This window comes from Pteropus medius, unplaced genomic scaffold (assembly GCF_902729225.1).
Source record: "Pteropus medius unplaced genomic scaffold, Ma_sr-lr_union100, whole genome shotgun sequence".
In the NCBI taxonomy this organism is placed as follows: domain Eukaryota; kingdom Metazoa; phylum Chordata; class Mammalia; order Chiroptera; family Pteropodidae; genus Pteropus; species Pteropus medius.
Window position 1 is genome coordinate 390,010 of NW_024342471.1, and position 8,465 is coordinate 398,474.

The following is an 8,465-nucleotide window of genomic DNA, read 5'->3' on the forward strand; positions in this document are numbered from 1 at the left end:
TAATGAGGTATATTGGATCTTTTTTGAGATCTGGTTTTGGTGGCAAAACGTTCAGCAAATGTCTAAAGCTGTGGATCTTTAGCAATTTAATTCACTAAATATAGCCTGAGTTTCTGTTAAGTACATGGCTGATGGGATTTCTCCTTCTGGCTAAGATGGAGTAAAAGGAAATATGTTTACCTGATAACCAAAAAAAAAAAAAAAAAAAAAAATCAGGCAAAATATATGAAAAAATTAGTTTTTAAGACATTAGTCATCGGTAAAGCAGGACAAAGATACCTAAAGGATAGAAAACAAGTGTGATGGGCCCTATGATTGTCCCAGTTTACTGTTTTGAGAGAGTCTTCAGGCTGAGATTCATGGAGGGAAAACCCAGGCAGAGCTTGGTGGATAATCTGAGCAGAGGAGAGAGAGCTGGCTCTGGGAAGAACTGAAGTATTAAGAGGACAGAGTACTGAAAGAGAAAGGGATATATGCATGATAATCATGCATATCGATATGTATAGCTCTAGTACATTAATTTTCATCAAATGCTGAATAGTCTTATTCAATGTACAGTTCTTTACAGTAATTCATCAAGGTTTAGAACTTCTATCTGGAAAACCTGTTGCATACACTACATGTTTTTTACATTATTTCTACTTTTTACATTATTTACATTATTCCTATTTGATGTTTTAGTTGGTATGACACTTGGATGGTTGGCTGCATTATTTATATGTACTTTTTACATTATATACCAATGTACCCTACTCTGATACATACAATACACAAAATAAGATCCTTTAGAACAGTAATGCATGAGACATGCAAAGTTGGATTTACACACTGGATCCCAGGATGTGATTGACTGGAGGTAAAAAAAAGCTGGGCTAGGCATGTAGGGTAAGCCATCATTGTAATGGATAAGAACTGTTCCTCTGGACATGTTCAGTCTCTCACAGCCCCTGCATGCTAGAGAGGACTCTGGCCCCTTAATTTCTACAATCTGAGAAGGGTCTGACCAATCCTTCTGGAATTTGTAATGGAGGACCACAGCATGACTATAGCAGAACAGGACCTGAAAGCTGAGAGGAGGGTAAGTATTAGCAATAGACAGTCCATCAATGATCATAATAAAGCGATGAAGTGGTGAAGAGAGGAAGAAAGAGTAAATGTCTGTAGGACAGGAGATTTAGAAGAGAATATGCTCTTATTATTTAGAAGAAAATGCCTTGGGAGTGGCTTCCATGCTTAAACTAGTGAATGAATGAGAGCAGAAAATGGATTTTTTTTTTTTCTTAAAGTATTACTGGAGACTCTCTGTTCTCTTCAAAGTGTTAAAAATACAAATAAAGAATTTAGGTTATTTTGACAATTCTTGTTTTTGCATAAACTGTGGCCATTTAACTGTTTTCTAAGCCTGAATTCATAGACATACATAAAATAGTCTGTCTTAGGACTTCAGAAAAACTTTAGTCCTTACTGTTTAATCGGGACTTATAGTTCCCTTACTGTGGGACTTTAGAAAACATTTAATCCTGCTTCAAGTGACATATTAAAGACAGAATTATAAGAATTTAGATTGTCAGGGTATTCTCATCTACCTCTTTCTTCTGTAAAGTCACATTTAATCAGATTGGTCTTTTCTCAACTCTTTGAATTAATGAAGTTTTCTCGCTATGTCTTCCACTTCCTACTAGACTTTCTCATTGATTTATTGCTTCTGCCTCTTTAGATTCCTAAGCCAAAGCTCTCAGATAAGGTTTCTAATGCTCAAATACCAAGCCACAAGTTCTTTAGTTTGGTTCAGTTACTCTAAGATGGATCTGTCTGCAGGATGGCTGACATTCAAATGTTCAGAATGGACACATAGAGAAAGACTGAAGGGCATCTCACCTGAACCAATTGGAAAGGGAGAAATGAACTTATTTGAGCCTGGTGATAATGAGTATGCTGTCTTCCTTCTATGAAAATTTGGTCCTGAAAGTCATTTTCAACTAGGTTTTCCAAGATCCCTTATACATGCAGGTGGAGCAGTATTAAAACATTATTTATATTAGTAATTCAGTGTTATCTCTCATAACTAATATGCTGCAAATATTAAGCTGGGGAGCAGCTGTGTAGCTGCTCATATCTGAAATAAACAAAGAGCTAGTGTCTGTGAAAAGAAAGAGCTCAATTCATAACAAAATTGCATATATTTCTAATATAGGAAATCTAGTTGCTTTGCAAAGTTCTCTCCAGGACAGTGGGAGATGTTATTTTACACACTCAGCATTCACCAGTTTTAATTTTCCAAATAGAACCTATTTCAAATATTTTAGGGATTTGGTTCTGTTTTGTTTTTACTTTCCTTAAATTGGATGGCCGTAGATTGCCTTCTGGAAGTCAAGCTCTTGATTGACAGCTGAGCTCAGGTCTGAGCAATCAGAAGGCATCAAGTAAAGTTGCAGACAGGAAGAAAGAGAGGAACATCAGGTAGAAAACAGGCCGGGGCCCTGGGCCTGGGAGTCTTGCCACATGTCAGAAGTGAGATTTTAGGAGGCTGAAGATGAGGTGGATGAGAGCCAGAGAGATAAATGATGGCGGGGGGTTGTGAGGGAGACAGAGTAGTCGGGAGAGGGGCATATGGAATGTTGGAACTGTATGGGGCAAGACAGACGTTTTCTGTTGAGGTCTGCATGCAGAAAACTTGCCAAGGCTCAGTCCTAAACTTAAGAAACCAGGTTGATTGAAGGAAAAACTATGAAGGAGGCAGGAGTTGTTTCCAACATTCTGCCATTAGTTTTCAACACTCTGTAGCTCTTTTGGCAGAGATTCTCTCCATTCAGGTGTTCAGACTCCCACCCTTCTTTCCCCTGAACTGCAGCGTACAGGGTCACCCACATTGGAGTAATCACTGGACAACCTTCCTATTCCAAACTTTTCTTCCCAGTTTTTCTGCCTCCCCATTATCTGTTTCCCCATTGTCTATGCCCTTGATTCCTGCTGGAGCAAATTTGACAATTCACTGGAGCCAGGGTGTCGATGACCGATATTGTCTCAGTGTTTCCTCCCTCTTTGTATTCTTCCTAACACAGTAAAGAGGGAATTCCAGTGGAATTGGGCAGGAAAGAGGCAGTTCCTTGATTCCTTCAGATTATAACTTACTGTTTTGCCTATGAGTAAGGGCCAACACTGAGAGTGTGAACTTGGCTGCTAGAGTAGCTGTGGCTTAGGAAAAATAGAAGGAAAGATGGAGATTACTTGGGGGAGATTCAATCAGAAGCTTGATAGAGAAAGAAGACATGTGGGGTCAGGGCGGGAGCTAGGTTAGTGAGTATCTATAGGCCAGTTTGGGGAGATAAACGTGAAACATTTGAAGGGCCTGGTGAGTGGCTGAGATAATTCCATAAATTCATTTTTTATTTTAAACCATGGCTTGAGCTAATGGATTTGTCTAGGACGGTTTCTCCTTTCTTCTACTCTGTGAGTAAAGCCCAGCCTTCCGTTCTGCTAATGTTCATTGGTTCTGTTCCTGAGACTGGGGATGGAAAAGGTTGCTTAGGTGTCAGCCAAGACACTCCCTCTGTTTGGGGGAGAGGGAGCTGCCAGCCCGACTATCCGCTTCCTGCCAGCTTAAGGAGCTTATGACTCAGATTCAAGCAAAACACTGAGCTGAAGCAAAAAGAGAGGGAGGGAACCTCAGCTCAGATGATGGCTCCAGTGCCAAACTGCATCACTGAAGCAGTCAACTCAGGAACGCATCACACAAGAGGGCTATGTGATTTTGTGTTCATGCTCTGGTTTAAAAACACACATATATTCATGTGTGTGCACGCGCACGCGCGCACACACACACACATTTCTTTTCTCTCTCACACAATTTCTCCCTGAGTTGAAATACTGAGACTATCATACCCTCCTGTAGAAAAAGCTATTCTTGGCAGCTGGAATGATTATTATGCATCTCTCAGGTTCTGTGATAGCAGAAAACTTATCACCAGGTATTACGATTCGGCTGGTGTGTCTAGTTGCCCCTTTGTGCCATGTGTCACCCTAGTTTCCATTCCTCATAGAGGGAAGTGTTGGGGGAAGACTACAGACATTTCTTGGGAATAATACTGAAACTCAGGTGCATGTGTTTCAAAGTTCTCTGTGGTTCTGGTAGTTTCCTGGATATTGTTCTGGTGGCTGAATTGTGCCAGTGTTGACTTGCTGGTCATTTTGGAAGGCAAACTCTACCCCTGAGGAAACATACTGGGTGAATCAAAGAGCTCTCCATTTTTTCTTTTCCTTCCTCCTTTAATTGCTCATGCACATGTCCATTTCCCTCCCTTTCCTCTCCCACTTGTTCCTTTGTGAATAAATGTTTCTTAATCATTTCCTTCCAAGTGTTTTACCTCCATGTACTGAAGAGAAGTGTGTGATCTCTTTGAAGTTCAAAGTACCAACCTATATACTATTGTGATATAGATTACAGTGTGACTCCTTCCTGTATGAGTATATACAGCATGCACAATCTCCCTAATATTCAAATTGATCTATGTCACTACCTTTTAAGAAACCCTAGAAACTCTCAATTGTCAACTGTTTAGGACCAGATACCTTAATGCCCTTTGGTAATCATCCTGATCTGGATCCAGCAGAAGTTTCCTGTTTCATTTCACCTGGCATTACTACTCCTCTTCAAACTGGCTGCACTGGTCTACTTAATCTACTAATCCAAATTAACCACACCTCTCTTTGAAATTTCCTCTTTTAACACCTGTCTAATCCCAGCCATTCTTAAAACTCGGACCCATGTCAGTTAGTTACCTTTATTGGAGGAGAAAGAGGAGGATAAGAATGAGGAGGACAGAAAGAAAGAATAAATGTGTTGAAATTTGAGAGAAAAGAAGCTGGTTGTGATGTGTGGTGTTCCTTGGGGAATTCTGTCATTAGCCTCAGGAATTTATTATAGGTGCCCCCTTCCTCCCTGCAACATTTCTGAGAAGGCCAGGAAATGGGCCTTATCGGTGCATTAAGAACTGTCAATCCCAGTCAGAAAAACACATTACTTTCATTTTAGAGTGGGATTAAGTTTTTCATACTTAATAGTGACAGATACATGGGAAGTCAAATTTGAATAGGAAGGTAGTTTAGTGGGCATGGATATGGTAAAAGTGGAATTAGCTGGAAGAACTAAATGCTGGCTACGATCTATCCTGATAGTTATCGTTTCTATTCTTGAGAATCTCTCTCAGAGGGTTCTCAGGGTTGTACCTCTGAACTTCTGAGGCTCACTAATGCTGTTCTTGTCAGACACTTTTCTTTCTTAAGTATGCTAACACCGTGCATTTGGTTACTATCCAGACAGAGGGCTACTCTGCCTCTCTAAGAGGACTCCGCCTATCTCTTCTTTGATCCATTACCTGTGGGCTTTACTGTTTAATAATATTCCCAGGTATAGGGAGGACTTCTACCCACTGCCCCATAGCTGGTTCTCAATGAGGCCTTAATATTAATCAATTTAATATGTCACTTGTCTCTAGTGGCTTCTCAATAAGTATTTGCTGGTTAATCATTAGTCTGTCTGTTAATTGGGTAGGCTGTTGTAGATTCTTTTGCCTGAGATAGGCAGCCAGGTACTTAAATAGTGGCTGACGTTTTCTGAAAAGCTTCAGTATTCAGATCAAAGATGAAATTGTTGGAGAAGAGGCAATGGGCATGGCACACCTTTTTTCTTTCACTTTAAAAATAGAATTAGATTAAAACTTTATATTTTTATTAATGCAAAGCATTTTAGAGATACCTAAATAAACCATTTCTTATTTTATAGGTAAACTAACGCTCAGATTGATTGCCTTATTTGGATTCAAACAATATGTCAGTGACAAAGCGGGACAGAAATATACATCTTCTAACTTTTAGGTAAGTGGAAATCACCCGATAAAACCAGAATTAAATTATGGAGTCTAACTGAGGACCAAGCTTACTTGTTCTTTGTATTTCCCTATGATCTCCCAGGAACCAACGGAACAACAGCCACCAGAGTGAGACCATTTTATTATTGCTGCCAAACATTTATGTCCCATGTTCTTGATGTTCATTATAAAAGTTAGTAATGAAGTAAACATTGCTATAGTTACCATGGAGTTAGACTAAAATTTCAACATATGTGGCTTGAAGGGATTGATCTAGCCACTTCAGATGTAATTTCCAAGGTAAAGATTGTGGTAAGGGTGACTCCTATGAAGGAGTCAGCTCTTGTGAATATTGTACTTCCAAGCTGCAATGTCATCTCTTACATTTATTCATTCTGGGCTGGGTTAGAGTTTGGAAATATTGTATGATAAGACTGGTTGATACCATGGAGGTAAACACAAAGAGAAACATTAATTTTTTTCTCTCAAGAGGATATAGTGTGTACGAACTACTTTTATAGCAATTTGGGGGGTAAATTTTCTCTTTATCCCCAAATGTGAATCAATTAAAGAAATGTTAATGTTAAATGGTTTGGAGAAATAACTTAACAGTTTCAAGAACAACAGAATTTGTTTAATAATGCTATTTGGTTGGTGCCTTTTATGCAGTTAAAAGCGTTTTCAGATAAGAGTTTTTAAAAGCTAGACTTGGGGGTGGCTCCATAGTGTAGTGGTTAGCACATCTGCTTTACACGCAGAAGGTCCTGGGTTAACTCCCCAGGTGGAGCCACGGACCATACCCCAGGTACGCCAGGCTCCGGGTATGCCAGGCCCTGGGTACGCCAGGCCCCAGGTGCATGCTGTGAGTGTGTGGGAGGAGATGCCCCACCTTCATAGGTCAGGGGTGGAAATGGGGGCAGGGGAAATTAAAGAGGGGGAAAAATTAAAAAATAATAATAATAAAAGCTTGATTTGACTACAGTGAGTAGCCAGAATTACAGGGATACATTCTGTGTCCTTTCAGTTGCTTTTAATATTTCATTCTTTTTAGTGGACTTTTTCTTCGTAATTATGAAAGGCAAAAGAAAGCCATAACCTTATTCACTGTTTTGTTATTAGCCCAGGAAAATGACTATTTGAAATATGTTAGTAATTTTTACTTTGAGTTGGCATTATTTTTTTTGGCGAAGGTAAAGAAGATCTTTTAATTGGCTTTATCGTTGAAGATAACACACTGGAATGGCCAAGAACTCACAATACCAATAAGTGCTTCAAGGAAAATACAAGAACAATGAGGATAATTCCTGTAAGTGATTATAGTTAATTAGATTTCATATAGATTTTTTTCCTCCAAACTTAAGATGTACTGTGTTTCAAATGACCATATTTTCCCCTGTGTCCTAAAAACCTGAATAATAGATTGGCTAATAGGATAAAGTAAAGAAACACAGCTCAATGTACGCCCAACTGACATGTAACCACAATACCACCGGGTGTGAGTCATTTTTGGTATTGTAAGTATTATGTGTGTTTTATGATAACAATTCTAAGACAACACATATTTGTGCAATATTTAGTCTGGGTGGTAAAGAAGATTTAATTATATTTTGTGGGACTTTTTTTTCCTTCTCAAAGAGTAAAGAGTAAAGGATTTGCAGATGGTATGGCTAATTGCAGCAGTGAATATAGTAGTACCTGTTAGAAACAGAATAAATTTTATTATGATAAGAATTTGTTTCTTATAAGTCCTTACTTCACAAAATGATCTAACTCTTGTAACATAAAGACTTTCGGAGAACTTTTTTCCATAACAAAAGCAGATGAAATTGAAAGTATAATAGAATTCTCTGAATATTATAGACTATGTCAATACAAAGGAGGGGTAGGATAAAACTATTTTAGACCTGCAGACAAGCCTGAATCAAAAAGGAAACATGAAAGTATTTTGTAATCATTATTCTTATTTTTCTATAATATCTAGATCCTTGATATTTAAAGTGTGACCCATGAACTGGACACATCCACATCTCCTAGAAGCTTGTTAGAAATGCAGAATTTCAGCTCCTATTGTAGAAATTGAATTGCATTTTAACAAGATCTCCAGGTAATTCATAGTGTACTAAGTTTTGAGAATTCTGATGTATAGAGCCTTTTCCCCCCTATAAATGCCTATGGAGGTAAGCATATGAATTTCTCTGTTTGATAGTGTAGTAAAGTGAAAGATCCCTCTCTTTCCTGCAGGAGGAAAGACAGATTTCACGGCATCAGGGTAGAACTACTAGCAACAGTCCAGATGGCAAAAAGGAGTCCTTTTCTATAACTGTGGTGACTTTTGTAACATAAGCCACATTTTGAAGGAGTCAGATGTGCCTTAACACCATCATGCTGAGGTTATATATTTATTTATTTTCACAAAGAGCAGAGTCAAGTTCGTATTCAGAGGAACTTGTTTTCTCATGTTAGATGAGACTGTTGTTTCTGGTAAATGTTAAATTTCCCTTTGACAAGATGTGCTCATATCTTAGGTAGTTAGTGAGGAAATTAATTGCTGCACTTCACAGTCAAGAGCCTAGAGTGGATTCACACATTCTACACTCT

At 38.6% G+C, this 8,465-nt stretch overlaps 1 long non-coding RNA gene across 1 annotated transcript; it reads left to right on the forward strand.

Moving 5' to 3' along the window:
* Positions 1-217: 217 nt before the first annotated feature.
* LOC120603408 (uncharacterized) lies at positions 218-6,577 on the forward strand. Its single transcript, XR_005653006.1, has 3 exons — positions 218-1,078; positions 5,783-5,874; positions 5,971-6,577. It is a non-coding gene; the product is annotated as an uncharacterized LOC120603408 (long non-coding RNA).
* Positions 6,578-8,465: the final 1,888 nt, after the last annotated feature.